The sequence below is a fragment of the Notamacropus eugenii genome, chromosome 1 (genome assembly GCF_028372415.1).
Source record: "Notamacropus eugenii isolate mMacEug1 chromosome 1, mMacEug1.pri_v2, whole genome shotgun sequence".
NCBI classification, from domain to species: Eukaryota; Metazoa; Chordata; class Mammalia; order Diprotodontia; family Macropodidae; genus Notamacropus; species Notamacropus eugenii.
Window position 1 is genome coordinate 112,344,297 of NC_092872.1, and position 16,821 is coordinate 112,361,117.

The following is a 16,821-nucleotide window of genomic DNA, read 5'->3' on the forward strand; positions in this document are numbered from 1 at the left end:
AGGAGGTCATGCGAGAATATTGTGGTAGCAGCATCAGCAAGATTTGGCAACTTGGTTGGATGTGCCTTAGTAAAAGAGTGGGAAGAATGAAAGATAACTAGGAGGTTGTTTTCCTAAATTTCCTAAGCCTGTCTGTCTGGCACCATGAGATACATGTGGACCATAACATACTTACTCTTCATTTTATTTTAGTTGCTTTAATAGTGTTGTGGAAATACACAGACGCCAGAAGCCATTGGAGTTACTCCTAGACTACACATATCACCCAAGCCTGAGAATATGTTAGGTACTTGGCTCAAGGGTAGAGAAAATTAACCTGGTCTGGGCTGATCTCCAGCCATGGGGCCTTAACACATTATTCTTGGTTTATTTCTGGGTGGGCACACTATGGCCAACTTACCACCTATTTTTATGTGGTCCATGAGCTAAGAATGTTTTTGTTTTTTTACATTTTTAAATACAATGAACATTTATTTGAAAACGTAAAAATAAAACATTCTTAACCTGGGGCCATACAAAAACTGAGCTGATTATTTATTTAGCCACAAACCCCAAGACCTCAAAGAATGGTTCTTTAAGTTTAGCAGAGGTCTAGGTTTATGCTGAGAAAGCTCCTAGTGATACCCCTAATATCCCCATTATTTGAGAGGGTCGCAGGATGAGTGGAACAGCTGGGACTACTCAAGGCCATCTTGAGACAGCTCACCTCTCTACTTCCATGTATCTTAAATAAAGTCTATGGAGAACTTATGTAAATTAGCACAAGTATACTGTATTCATCAGATCATGGCGATCTCTTAAGTGTTTTAGCTCAGATAAAGACGTTTGGTGGCTACTGAAGAATTCCTTTCTTTATGCCATGAAAGTGTATGAGCACTGTGAAAAGCCAAGGGAGGTAAATTAGGATGCGGAAAGCCAGGTTTTCTATACTGGAAAACACAGATGCTTCATTTCTCAAGTCCATTACTACATTGGAATGAGAATAAATGTCCTGTAACTCTAATTTTGGTATTTGATAGAAAGGAAGCCATGAAGAAATGGAGCACTAAAGGAGATGCAGATCTAGTACTTGAATACAATTTCATTATTCTCTTTAATCTAACCAAATCGAACTTCTGTTACATTACAGGACTGTAGTAATGTCCCTCCCTACTCTTTGCCTGAGCAATTAGTAGTGCCTTCAAAACTTCAGGGAAAAAGAGTAGAAAAATACATGGGAAAAAGAGTCACACTCTTTATTTTGGATAGGAAGAAGAATTTACCATTTCAGTGACTAGAAATAGGTCCTCATCTTCTCCCCCATCCCCAAGCTCTCTGTTAGTGCCTTTAACATCTCTCACTTACACTGTACAAATCTTGTGTGTACATTGTTGTTTGCATATTACCTTTCCCACTAGAATGTGAACTCCTTTAAGGAAGGGCCGTGTTTTTGCCTTTCTTTGTATTACCAGTGCTTACTTAGCACAATTTATAAACATTTGCTGATGATAATGAGATAACAACTCACACATTCCTTCTCAACCCATATCATTTTTTAAAAAATAAATGTGAATTTCTATTTGCCTTTTTCAGTCAAGTTATTGAAAAACTTAAAACATTGTGCTATTAAGTCTTTATTGCTCTGTGTGGTATTGAGAAATATATATTTTCTTTCTTTTGCTATCCCATTTAGAAAATGCCATAAGTCTTTTTACTCTAGTTTCTCCAGAAATTTGTTCAGTTCTGTGTTTTCCCTTTTGTTTATTTTCCTTTTAGATTTCTCGAAAACCAAGAGGGGAAACTGAAGGCTCCTGTTGGTCTCTGTCTTCTTGTAGCTCTGGTCTCTCTTTTTTCTGTATTTCTCATGAAGTAACATCTATAGGAAATCCTTCTTGGATTTGGTATCTGTACGGGATATCTTCAGTGAAAGTGACAACTGCCTTTGGTGAGAGCATGTCCTGCTGTTTTATGCTTTGCTTGATATTAATGATCAGAGATTCACTGAAAAGTTTTCTTCTGTAACATTTTTCAAGGAATTTTATATGATTTTAACACTTGTGTGGAGGGTACTCTCTGTGAGAGAGAATTTTTAAGGTAATTCTTACCCTACCAAAGCAGATGCTCTTTTACAGTAAATCAGTAGTGAAGTTGGATCTTGCATTCTCTGCACCTTATAGTCACCTCTATGATGGCAATGATGTAGTATACTACAGGTATAATATAATGTAAAAAAGTCAACCCGTTCCATTCTTATACCTTTATGTATACCTGACACATTCTCAAAAATCTGTAGATAAAGACTGGAACAGAAGAGACATACAGGTAATCTAGGAAAATTTGATAATGGAACAATTTTAGGTAAGGATCTCAAGAAAAAGTTCAGAAAAGAAGTGTCACTCAAGCTGAGTCATTAAGGAAGTTAAGGATGTTGAAAAGAGATGAGGAGGGACTCCTTCCTGCATAGAAGCAGGAGATGCATGTTGAATTCTATAGAGTAAATTCACTGAACAGAAATGGATCCTTAGAAGTATTCTTTGGTTAATATTTTTGTATGTGTGTGGAAAGCAAGGTATTTATTATTTGCATTTTTAAGTCATGAAAAAACATTTCCATATTAACCACATTGTGAAAAAAACATAAACAGAATAAAGCAATAAAAATAAAGAAAATGAAAAGTATGTTTGACTGCATTCAGAATTCATCAGTTCTCTCTCTCAAGGTAGATAGTATCTTTCTCAGTGGGTCTTTTGGAATTCTCTTGGATCATTGTCTTGATAAGAGTAGCTAAGTCTTTTACAGTTGATCATCCACATGACATTACTGTTATATTGTACCATGTCCTCACTTCACTTTGCATCAGTTCATATAAGTTTTTCCCAGGTTTTTTGAAATCATCCTGTTTGTCATTTCTTGTAGCATCATAGTATCCCATCACAATCATATACCACAACTTGTTCAGCCATTCCCCAATTTACGGGCATCTCCTTCATTTCCAGTTCTTTGCTGCCACAAAAAGAGTTGCTATAAATATTTTTGTACAAATATATTCATCTTTTTCTTTTATTTCTTTGGGATGTAGACCTAGTAGTAGTTTTACTGATTCAAAGGGTATGTACCACTTCATACTCTTTGGGCATAGTTCTAAATTGTTCTCCAGAGTAGCTGGACTAGTTTACAACTCCTTCAGCATTGAATTAGTGTCCCAATTTTTCCACATTTCCTCCATGACTTGTTATTTTCCCTTTATGTCATGGTCAACCTTTTTTTTTTCTTCTGATTCTGACAGTATGATAGTGCCAGGGTTCTTTTTTCTCCCCAATAATATGAGTTGGATTAGTTTTCCCCTGAAACATGAAAAACCATCCCTGGCACTTAGTTGGCACAGGGACCAACGCTTAAGTTATGCCTTCCTCAATGTAGCTTTTTGGCAGCCTCTACTAATCTGAGCGCATAAAAAAGCCCACCCACATGGAGTTAAAACTCCTTAGACTTGGTGGATATACTAAGACCATTCAAGTCATTATATATGTTTCTATGTGGATAGCAAGGGAGCCACATCTACTCTAGCTAAGTACTGCAGTATCTTTGGTAAATATCCTTTATATGTTATGGCTAGGTAAACCCTCTTTTCTTAACTGTTGAATGATTTTAAGTGCTTCATTTTATTCTAACATTGAAACTTAAATAACAAGGTTCCAGCCTGAGGCAGGTATTCTCCCCAAAAGATGGGCTCTATAAACATTTCTGTCATTGTCTAGTAAACAATTGCAGAAAAAAAATAATTGCAGCATTTGAGTGTCTGCTTTAAGGATCATAAAAACTTAAGGTGAGGGAGGAAAAGGATCATTCGTGATGATACTGATTCTGTGTTGCCATGTCTGATTTTCATAAGTACACTGGTCCTGGTTTCTTTCAGTCAGTTTGATCCTGAGGAAAAATTTAAATTCAGCTCAGAGGCAGCTGGATGGCACAGTAGATAGTGCATTAGGATTGAAATCTGTAATATTTAGATCTTCCCCACCCACTAATAGATCTCAAGTACCTTTTGTTAATATTTATAGAAGCACTGGGTCAGAAGGTCCTGCCCTCCAGCTCTGAAAAGTGTGTAAATATTCTGAGGTGAGGTTTTATTTTGGGGCTTACTCACTGGAAGTGTTTGTTTGATCAGATGAGACTCTGGGCAGCTGCTATGGAGCTCCCCGGCTTTGAAAACCCAGATGTTGGTGCTTCTCTCTCTGGTAACCACGTATGTATTGCTTATGGTCAGTCAGTTGGAAACCCTGTCTGTTGATCTTTGTTTCTCTATTTGTATTTTCTCTGAAGTTCAGGGTGCTGACTTTTTCTCCTGAACTAAGTGAATGATACATGTGCTTGATTAAAGTAATTATTGACCCCTCAAAAGTTGCTTTCCTTTTAGAAATGCAGATCTAAGAACCTGTGCAGCAGACCCTCCTGTGTATGTCAGGATCCTTGCTGGAAAAGAGTCAGGAAGACCTGAATTCAAATATGACCTCAGATACTTGCTAGCTGTGTGACCTATGACAAGTCACTTAACTTCTGTTTGTCTGCTTCTTCAACTGTAAAATAGGAATAATAATAGCACCTACCTCACTGGGTTGTTGTGAGGATCAAATGAGATAATAATTGTAAATCATTTAGCAGCCTAGCAATAGGCACTGTATAAATGCTTATTTCCTTTCCCTTCAGTTAAATCATATCATGGATTATAACATTATCCTCTCTAGGAGATATACTAGCCAGGTGTACTTATAGTCAGCCAGATGATGGCTTTTCCTATGGAGAGAGGGGAAGAAATGGTGACAAACTATTATATTACACTGGTAAATTAACATTGATCTAATTTTATACCATTGATATTATAAACACCCTTTCAATATCTTGTGGGTCAACATCCTCAATTTTAAACATTATCAATATTTTCACTACTTTTAACCTCTTTTTATCTTTTTAGCTACTTATGTAGCAATACTAAATTATAGAAACTAAGGTGATTTCCTAAAAAACTCGGTGAATTGATGTGAATTATAGAAGTTAATTCCCCCAAATTCACAGAAAGTTACCAAAAAGTAGCTTTGTCAAACAAAACAAAGATATTTTTGACAGGATTTTGGGGAATCTAGACAAGAGTCAGCCTCTGCGTTAACTCAATATTACATTTTACTTTCATTTTATAGTGTAAGTTGTTTTTCTTGGTTCGCCATCACATTTAGGGAGAGATAGGTTGGTATGATAATATGCTAACATACTGTACAGTGTGGGAGTATGGAAATATTACATTGTTTATTAATGACATTAAGTGTAGCAGTCTGACTTTAAAATAGTCATGCATATTACTTAATTTTAAAACGAATATTCCTTAGGAAAATACAAAATTCTTTCAGCAGTTACTGTGAAATTCTAATAAAAATATCTGGCAAAAATTATCAGTAATTATTTACTCCTTATTCAATTTTGCTTCTACTGTATGGAGAGAAATCTTAAAAATTTAATTCCAGGAATATGTAATAGTAAAAAGAATAACAATGTTCAGAGATGGTAATAGTTAATGAACTACAATTCATATACCATGAGTAGTTGTGAATTTCCATTGAGCTCTAGTTTAAAAAATACACAGAAAATAGCAAAGAGCAGTGCTGGTCTCTTTAAAAAAAAAAGAGAGACTTTTCTGATAACTGGCTGCAATAGAACATTATATGTTCAAGTCAGGCAAAAGTAGTGGGAATAATTTAACAAAATGGTTTCAAAATAGAAAGAATCAATAATTTGAGCTGTTAATTTCCAGCTTCACCTCAGACATTGTTTCTGATTATATATAATGCAAAACGCATATTCACAATGGTAAAACAAAGAGGATGGGAAAATCAATTATTTCTCCATGTAGTGTGAGAATACCTTCCAAAGCTTGAAAGCTTAACTAATAACACCCTCAGAAAGAGCACTCTTCACAGTGGGTCATAAAAATGACTTAATTGGAAAGACAATGTGCCTGGCATGAATACACAGTAGGTCCTATTCAGTAAAGTCCTGAGATTTCATGTTAACATAATGAAATATTGTACTGTTCCTTGTAGGCTAGATTTTTCTTTACCTCCTCAAATCAATAGCCTAATGACGTTTGAGTCCAACTCTGATTGCATCTAAGTTTGAAGTCGTTTTTGGAGAAAGCCTTAAGGGATCAATCACATTATCACATTCCTTTTCCTTTCTTACTCCATCATATTTCTCAGGACTGTAGTTTTCTCAAGACTGTTGTCATAAGAGGAGCACAGTCGAAGGATTGGACCTTGAATGTCAAATAGACAATTAGGGGCAGTGGAGTAGATCGGCAAAGTCTAAGGAATAAGCACTAGAGATCCAGGAGCAATTTGTAATCATTGTCAGGGAGTAAGATCACAACCAGTGCTAGCTAAGGGGAGGCAGCATTGGATAGTAAAATAAGCACTGGTTTTCATTAATCAACAGTTATTTGTTAACCCCCTACTATGCAAAAGCATTATGCTAAATGCGAGAGATACAAAGACAGCAATAAAAATTTATTTTTAAATATATTTTAAATATTTTTAAATTTATTTCAACTGGATTAAAATGATTAAAAAGAGTCAAGAATCTCTTTACTTTGTCCATTTCATAACCACTCATTATGGCAGTCAAATAGACTTCTCTAGCTTCACATGGTTTCTTTTTCTTGCTGTCAGGTTATCCCATTCCTGGCTGATGAAAATATATTTTTCTTTAAATTTGCCTTTCCTTTACTGCTGCTTCTCCTTCTTCCTTTCCTCCTCAATTTTCTTTCTTCTTCACCTCTTCCTTCTCTTCCCTTCTTTTATCTTCTCTTGAGGGACTTATCTGATGTGAATCACAAAAATATAAGGTTGGGCCTCAGAGGTTATGAATAAAAATACCCTTACAAGTAGTTTTCCAACATATGCTTGAAGACCTTCACTGCTGAGGAATTCAGTATTTCCTGAAATGACTCATTCCTTTATGGGAGAGTTCTAATTGTTATGGAAGTTGTCTATATATTAAGCTGAAATCTGAGTCTCTGAAACTACCACCCATTGTTCCTAGTTCTGCTCTCTGGGACCAGCTAGAACACATTCAATCTCTCTTTTGTGAAACAACTCTTTATGTGTGATTTTTGGGCCCCTTATCTAAGCTGGTTTTGTTTTTTGAACTCTAAATGTCACAGAAATGTTAGACTACTGCTGATTTTTCATTAATTTAACCTGTCTGATCATGCAGATGAAGCTATTTGTCTCCATTTTGATGGACAGAAGACAACCATTTGGAAAGAGTTAAATGGTAATTTGTGGACAGTGAAGAGCCTTGTAAAGATTAAGCTGAAGTATATTTGAGCTTTAGTAGTATAATTATTGGGGAGTGGTTTCTGTAGTATCATTTGTTGTCGTTTGGAAATAGGGTACAGAGAGCAGGGGCTACTAAACAGCTTGTTAACTAACTGCATGGGTTATCTTCTAATCCAAACATGTGGCTCCAGATTGGGAAGTTACAGATAAGACTTCCAGATGAGAGACCCTTGGACATTGTCCCATCCTGCTCCTGACAAAGTGTTCTTGATGGAAGTCTTACCCCTGATCTTGACTTTTGGACCATATTATCTCTTCTATTTTGGCTTCCCCACTCGCACTCTACTATGTTGTAATTCAGTGTTTATGAGGGGAACTCTGCTTATTATGAATTTTTACTTTGGTTATTTGTGAAACCCAAGACAAGTGAATTTACCTCTCTGAGCCTCAGTTTAAGTATATATAAAATGAGAAGGTTGTATTATATGAACTTTAATGCTCCAAGTTTTAATTTAAAAACTCTGACAAAACAAGAGTCTACAATACCGCTGTGATGCTTGATGAGAGCTTTTTATTGGTGTTTAGTCATGTCTGACTCTTTATAACTTTGTTTGGGGTTTTCTTGGCAGAGATACTGGAGTGACTTTTCATTTTCTTCTCCAGCTCATTTTACAGATAGGGAAACTGAGGCAGAGTTAAGTGACTTGCTCGGGGTCATACAGCTAATCAATTTGTGAGACCAGATTTGAACTTAGGTCTTCTTGACACCAGGGCTGGCTCTGTATCTGTGCTGCCTAGTTGCCAATGAGAGCTGTGCTCATACAAATGGTTAAAGCACAACAGAAGCTCGTAGGTGTGTCTTAATGTCTTAGTTTCTAATTTCTTATTATATAACATGTGGTACAGGGCCTTCGTGCTCTTAGCTTATATGGACCAGGTTAGACCTTGAGGTATCCTTTCCCTCTATTTGATTCTTTTCCCTTATTGTATGTCTAAAATAAATCAGATCTCTTTGGTTTATTTTGCCTTTACCCAAAATTCCATCTTAGAAATCTCACAATTTAGCTCTCACATAGCCCATGTCTCTGTTTCCACAGAACTAGGTGAAAGGATCCCCAGTTCTTGAAAGAGTGTTCAGGTTAAGAATGAATACCAGGTACAAAACAGCATTTATTTCACCTCTCAAAAATACAGAAAACACAAAAGGAACTTATGATAGTCAGTACACAAGTAAAATTATTCTCCTCCCAACTTCCTCCATGTTATCTTATCCCTCAAACTTCTTACTATACCATGTAGTTTGGACTCCTCTCAGAAGAAATAAATCCTAAAAGTAAATCCTAAAGAGGCACCCCCTAATAATTTTGGTGAGTTCCACTTACACCTCAGAGGCACATCCAGGACTCCATCATTATAGTACTAATCTAAGGGTTTGGATTCTTCTTGGAAGAAAAACAAACTTGAGATTGCTAAAGGGGTAAATTCTTTCCCATCACACCTGTATTCTCTGAATAATTCATATAAACAATCCAAGTCTTTTGTTTACCTCACTTAATGGCACAATCTTACCTCAGTGCTTCTGCATTTATGAGGTTCCATGAGTTTAATCCTTTCTTCCCCATGTCAGAATCCTCATGCCAAGACCACCCCTCTCTTTTTACTCCTCTCTTTTTATCATTAGGACACACCCTATTTTCTAGAGCTAAAGCCTAGCAAGCAAACTGTGCCCTGAACTTGGCACAACAACAGTCCTTTGTGCTCACCCTCTGGATGAACTCAGTAGCGGCAGAATCCCAGAATTGTTTCACACCAGTACCAGGTGGCCCCTGAGTTCAGACAAGTACCTGCAGTACCTGTGTTCTAGTCATGAAACCCTGCTATGAGTCAGACTTACCACAATGTTGCTCTTATCCCTCACTGTCAGGTCTATAGCTCACTCTGTAGCTACTAGTATATGTACTGAGATTTACCCACTTAAAGCTACTAGAGGGAGTTCTGGCACATATATCTATCTAGTTTCCCTCTTCCAATGGAAAAAAGAAAGCTTTTTACTTGTGACCAGTTATCTCTGTTTTTTATTTATTTATTTATAATTTTATTTTTCAGAGTTAATTCTGGTTGTGAGAATCTGTGTGAGCTCTTTGGTATTTTTAGAGTTAACAACAGTTGCAAAACGTGTGACTCTTTGGTCATTTGTTCTCAGGGTTGACATCCATTAGGATGATGCTGCCCTGGAAGTTCCCTCTATTTTTTTATACTATTTTATTCTTTTCCCAATTACTTGTTGAAACTTTTTAACATTTTTTTAGTTTTGAGTTCTAAATTGATCCAAGACAATCCCAAAGAACTCGTGATGAAATATGCTAGCCACCTCCAGAGAAAGGACTGATATTATCCAAATACAGACCAAAATGTACTCTTTTTTTCTTTTCTTTTTTTAAAAAATTTATTTATTTATTTTGTTTTCAACATTCATTTCCACAAAATTTTGAGTTCCAAATTTTCTCCCCATCTCTCCCCTCCCCCCACCCCAATTTTTCTTTCTTTTTCAAGTCTTCTTGTACAAAATCTCCTTTCTTTGTATAGTAAATTGGGGTTGTTCAGAAGTTAGAAGTGATGTTACCCAAGAAGTTCTCCTCCCCCCTCCATATACTATCCAGGAGGCTGGGGTCCAGAAGTCTCCAGGAAATCTTTTCTTAGAGTCACAATTTCTCTTACTCAAAATACCCATCAGATTTTCCAGCAAGGTATTATTAATGCCTGGGCTTCCTCTCTGTCCCTCTACCTCCTGCCACATATCCAGTTCCCTTGTCCCCCAGTCAAGATCTAGGTTCACTCTTAGCTCTGCTACTCTCTCAGGATCTCTCTGGAAGGGACTCAAAAAGGGAAAGGCTGATTTTGCAATTGTCTCCCCTTTTCGTAGTCCCAGCACAGGGAGTTGGCTCTGGTCCATAATAGATCAATCAGCCAATTCAATGCATCCCCAATGGATGAAATACTATTAAAGACCCAAACTCTTACTACCCTATAAGCTCACCAAGTGTGTCAGGGGAACTCTCCTGATCACTGCCCTACATTATCTTTTGATCACTAACCTTCATTTTCATAGACTGTCTCTAGAATCCCTTGATACAAAGAAAAGTAATTTAGTTCTAAGACAAAACTTTTTTCTTTGTCCTGATTATGTGCTTCACACTCTAAAGGAAGCCAGTGGCAAATAAAATCATGTGCTCTATGGTGTATTTATGTTAACTAGCAATAAATTTTAAATGAAGTTTTCAAGTAAGTAATCCCATTTTACCTCCCTCACAGGGGTGTTGTGCTGTTTAATATTCCTCCAGCTACAAATGCTCATCAAAGAATCTGGAACTCTTTAGGAGAAATGTTATAAACATAAAATTACTTTTACATGAGGTGGGGTGATATAATTGTTTGGAGCACTTAAAAGAGTGTTGGGCTTGAGGTCAACAGAGACTAAGTCGAGCCTTTGTCTCTGGTATTTCCTCGCCATGACCAAGTCACTTTATTTCTCTGAGCCATAGTTTTCTCTGAAAAATGGAGATATTAATTCCAGTAGTATCTGTCTCATGGGACCACATCAGATAAGAAGCACAGGACAAACCTTAAAGTGCTACATAAATATCAGCAATTATTATTTATATGAGTGGATTATTAGCATCCAAATACCAGCACAGAAATAAACAGTTGATTTCTCATTTAATAAATACTTTCCTTTCTTTTGGTAATGAATCCCTGGATGTCAATAAGACTGTCTGTATGACTGCCAACAGGTTTTGGGCAGGGATTAACTAGTCTGAGCATGAGTTTCTTAACAAAAGAACTAGCTTCCCTATAAGGAATGTTCCATCAATATCTTTGTTCCAGAGCGTTAACTTCTGTTACACTGAATTCAGTTTTATAAGAAACTTTAAAATTCAATTAAATGATTGCAATTAATTCAATAGGCATTTTATTAAGTGCCTAGTATGCGTAGTGTCCTAGTATACAAATGTAGTGCCCTTTCTGTGGTGTTTGTTTCTTATACATCAAGGAGCAGTGGGGCAAGAAGAGGCTGGTAAGAGAAGAAATTTGTCATAGGAAGTATGATGAAACACACATTTAAGCAAGGGAGTACCATAGTCAAGATTAAAGAAGTATTGTAGGGTAGAATGACAGGGTCATCTGTTGAGTCTACTCACCCTGCTCTTCAGTGGGCTATTCAAAGACTGGTCCCTGGAGGTTTTGTCTTCCCAAGTGTATTAGATCCTAATGCTAGAGAGGGAGGCAAGATCCTCTTCCTCCAAGAGTTCAGAGTTTCAGTGCCTTCATGCAAGCATGAGATGATCATCAATTGGGAAATGTATTGAATTGTCCACGTTTCTGCCCATTCAAAGGAGGAATGATTTAGCCAACGAAATAAATTCAAACTACTTTTTTCCCTGGAACTTCTGAGTTCTAAGTCACTTGGGCATTGTTTAGGGATTGCCTTTGTCTGGGATTGGTAGCTGGCAAGCAGTCCCTTTCAATGTTTTATCATACATTATTTTGTTACTATTACTGTTCTGCCAAGAGCCAAATCAGTGTCTACAGTTAAACATGTCCAGTGTTGTGATTAGCCAAGCACTGCTAGATTACTGCCAACTTTTGTCATTTCCTGTTCTTTGTCTTCCCTTCAAGTTTGTCCTGGGTTCATTGCTTTGCACTTGTCTCTCTCCTGTCCTATAGTAGAACTGTCAGATACTTCAGTTCCACCCCCCACCCCAGACTCCTGAAGAATAATCACATTTTTGACTCTAGTCTAAGAAGTCCTCCGCATAAGTGGGAGGAGAGAGTGGGAGGAACTAGTAAGAAACTCAGACATGAATCAGGTATAGAATAGACAGTTTTATTTCCACACAGAAAGAGAACACAAAGCAATAAAGAATCATAGAATGATTATAATCGATTGAGAGGGAGTATGAAAGCCACATTGGGGCATTTGCAACAGGGCTGCTCATTAGCCATTTCACTTCCCCTGATCAATACCAAGTGAGCTCTTTTCCTTTTAGAGAGCATCTTTCTTTTTCCTTTTTGGCCAGCCTGATTCTGTTTCTGTCAATGACGTTGTTGTTTCAGAAGCTGTTACTTCACCGCTTGAGTACAATAGCTGCTTTTTTTCCTCTGAGTTTACTGGCTATATCTCTTCCTCAAAGATCAAGCCTTAAACCCAATTCACTCTGGAGCTGCTAGACTGGACAAGTCCCCATCACCCAGCACAGAGTGGATTTAAATACTAAATAGTAATTGTTTCTCTTTTACCTAGGAACCCTGAAGATCTTCTCCTCCCATTTTGATTTTTTTTTTTTTTTGATTAAAGGGGCCATCCTTTGAGCAACTACTTAATGAAGTCTATTCATTGAATGGGTGTATCTCACTCAAAGTGAGAATGCTATAAGACCTTATTGCATCCTGGGCCATCTCCAGCTGTCCTGATGAATATCAGGCCACTGGATCCAGATGGCACAGGAGAAGAAAGTGAGGTTGGTCCCTCACTCAAATCAAAGTCAACTGCAAGTCATGTCATCATCTTGATGTCATGGTCCTTTTCAAGAATGAAGGACAAACACAACAACAACCATAACCCAGGAAGTGGAGAGATATGGCAGCTACCTTTCATGGTTTTACAAAGCCCTGTACAAAGAAAGGAAGACACAAATAGGAGATTTCTCTACCCCTGACTTCATTTTCTCTGTGAGGCCCTATGCTAATAGCTTGTGGCTTGGCAGCATCCCTCTGTCCTTCCTTCAGAGTGCAAGGAATCATCCTTTCTCCTCAAGATGAGAAAGAAGGAAAGGCCTGCCAAGCAGATGTTGTTTTTTCAGTATATCCACGGAGTTCAAGCTCTGCAGTCAATTGAAAGTATCCTTATAGCAAAGGATGGAGCAGCTCGGGGGAACAGTAGGTAGAATGCCAGATCTGATGTTAGGAAGACTCATCTTCCTGAATTCAAATCTGGCCTCAGACACTTACTAGTTGAGTGACCTTGGGCAAGTCAATTAACCCCTGTTTGCCTTAGTCTAGAAAATGAGTTAGAGACGGAAATGGCAAATTACTCCAGTATCTTTGCCAAGAAAAGGGGGTTATGAGGAGTTGGATATGACTGAAAATGACTAAATAACAACATGACAAAGGAAGCAGTCAGACAATCAAAAGTATCCTTATGGCACAAGAAACAGGTACTTATATCAACACTTGCTTTGAAGTAGAAGGAAGAGTCCCTTCAACATTCCAACCTAAGCAGATGCTATACGTTTGTTAGTCTCTATGAAAATTTGACTTCATTATGCCAAGGCTCTGTGACCAGGGATCAGAAACATAACAAGTTCAGAGAAGGAGTAGGGTTTGCCAGAGTTGTAGACTCAAGAACTAATTTCTAAATGAATAATTCACACTTTCTAGATAGATAAGTAGGTTTATTGATTCTGAGAGCAACAGGGAATTCTGTTCTTCCCCAGTGAATGTTTATAACTTCTAGAGTGACCATTGGACTGCCAAGGTAAAGATTCTGCCTGTGGAATGAGTGATACCACCCAGTTAGCTAAACAAAGCAACATCCTTGACCCTCAAGTAACAAACAGGAGGACTGAGGAGGGTGAACACAATAGGTACTGATAAATCCAAAATAAATAATTTATCACTACAGTTTGAATTCCTGTGAACTCTGCTTTTAACAAAAACCTCTAATTTTTATAGGATTATAATATAAACAGGGAAATTAATTTATTCATTTATTTAAAAAATTAGTAGTAACTCATATTTGAGAAGACGTAGTATAAAAGAGATGTAGCCTGCGAATGAGGAAGACCTGAGGTCAAATTCTTCCTCAGACACATGGTAAAGGCTATTTAACCAGCAATAAAGTCATTTAACCACTTGATGTCCTAGGCAACTCTCTAAAACTATAAACTATAGACATACTGCCAATCTGCATTTGTAAAGGTTTCTACCCTAGTGATTATTGATATAATCACTGATGTAGATTAAAAAATTCTTGCATTTACATATTACTTTAAGGTTTACACAGCATATTCCTCACTACCCTGAGAGGTAGGTAGTACTAGCATTATTCTTCCTGTTTTGCAGAGGAGGGAACTAAGCCCCAGAGAAATAAAATAACTTCTTCCTGGTAACACAGTTGCATCCAGAGAATGAACTTATAAATAAAAGTATGTATAAAATGATTTTATATGTATATATATATACATGCATGTATATGTACATACACATGTACACATACATATTTGTGTCTAATGGTAGCAATCTCTAGGATGGGGGAAGGAATAAAAAAAGAAAGAAAAAATTTACATGATAACTTCATTATATGTTTAAAAGAAGCAAATTGTACATAATAGATGTGCAGTTTCATGTGCAAGTATCTTTTTTATTACACTGTTATAGAAATGCTTGTTTCATTCCATAAATTAAAAATAAAATAAAACATTCTAAAAATGAAATTAGAAGAGAAAAGGAAATAATGCTACCGCAAGCAGAAAGTGTCAGAGCTAGTTTTTACTTTCAGGTTTCCTGACATCAACTCCAACGATATACCTACTATACTACATGAATGATATACATCTTTAAATTCCAAGAGAAAGACTTGAAATTTACTACATTGCCTTCTGCATACATCTTATAAAATTCAAACCTAATATGACAGTGTTGTCTTGGATAAAAAGATAGCTTTGGTGTTAGAAATCAATCAAATAACAAACATTTATTAATCATCCACCAGGCACTATACTAGGCACTGGGGATGCAATAAGACAAGTCAGCAAGCCAACAAACCCTTATTAAGCACTTACTATGTGAAAGGAATTATGCTAAATGCTAGGGATATAAAGAAAGGCAAAAAAGGTGTCTGCCCTCAAGAAGTTCACATTCTAATTTGAAATACATGTAAATAACTAGTAAATAACATTCAAGATATATACGGAATAGTAATAATTGATAATTATTTCTGTTGTTACATCTTTTAAAAGATCTTGAATCGTCTTGATAGACGGATAGGAGATATAAAAAAGAAAGTGGCAGCTTGTTCTAATGAATCAAATGCTTTTTTGTAATAAAAAAACTAAACACAATGGAATCTTTTGTTCACTACATCTTTTCGATGATTGTGATATGATAAAGATGTATTCAATTGAAGACTAATGCTTCAAAATGCTGCTTGTTACAAACAAGAGCAATGCAGCCAAGATAAAAGCAAAGCAGAAAGCTGGGGGAAATTTTTTTTTTATAGAAAGTATCTCTGATAAAGGCCTCATTCCTCAAATCCTTAGAGAACTGAGTCAACAAATGATCAGAGGATATGAATCAGAAGTTTTCAGATGCAGAAATCAAAGTTATTTATAGTTATATAAAAAATATTCTAAATTGCTATTGATTAGAGAAATTCAAATTAAAACAATTCTGAGGTACTACCTCATACCTCTCAGATTGGCTAACATGACAGAAAAGGAAAACGATAAATGTTGGAGGGAATTTGGGAAATTTGGGATATTAATGTACTGTTAGTATAGTTGTGAACTAATCCAACCATTATGGAGAGCAATTTGGAACTATACTCAAAGAGTAATAAAACCATGCATACACTTTGAAAGAGCAGTACTACTACTAAGTTTGTATCCCAAAGATATCAAAGAAAAAGGAAAAAGACTTATTTGTACAAAATATTTATAGCAGCTCTTTTTGTGGTGGCAAAGAATTAGAAATTGAGGGGATGCCCATTAATTGGGAAATGGCTGAACAAGTTGTGGTATATGATTGTAATGAAATACCATTGTATTATAGTTAGTGATGAGCAGAATGCTCTCAGAAAAACCTGGAAAGACTTGCACTAACTGAACAGAGCCAGGAGAACATTGTACACAGTAACATCAATATTTGTATGATGATCAATTGTGAATGACTTAGCCATTCTCAGCAGTACAGTTATTCAAGACAATTCCAAAGGATTCATGATCAAAAATGCCATCCACTTCTAGAGAAAGAATTGATGGAGTCTGAATGCAGATCAAAAGATACTATTTTTCATTTTATTTTTTCCATTTTTTTGCGGTTTGTGTTTTCTTTCACAACATGACTAATATGGAAATATGTTTTGCATGATTGCACATGCTTACCATTTCAGGGAGGAGGGAGCCATGGGAGGGAAGAAAAATTTTGGAATTCAAAATTTAAAAAAAATGTTAAAAATAATTTTTATATGCAACTGAGAAAAACAAAATATTGTTTATTAATGCATAGATGTCCCTCGGAAAGATTTTGTATAGATAGGAGAGTAGGTCTAGAAGCTAGTAGTTAGTAATATTTTCCTAGTAACTGGTGGTGGTGGTTGTTATCATTGGTGTTTTGGTATCAATAAAGTTCAAGATTTTTATCATGCCTTTGATATATTCACCTTCTTTAAATACCTTGCAAAACAACTTTTCAGTGCCCTCAAAATTGTATTTTCTCTGTCCTGGATGACTTCTAT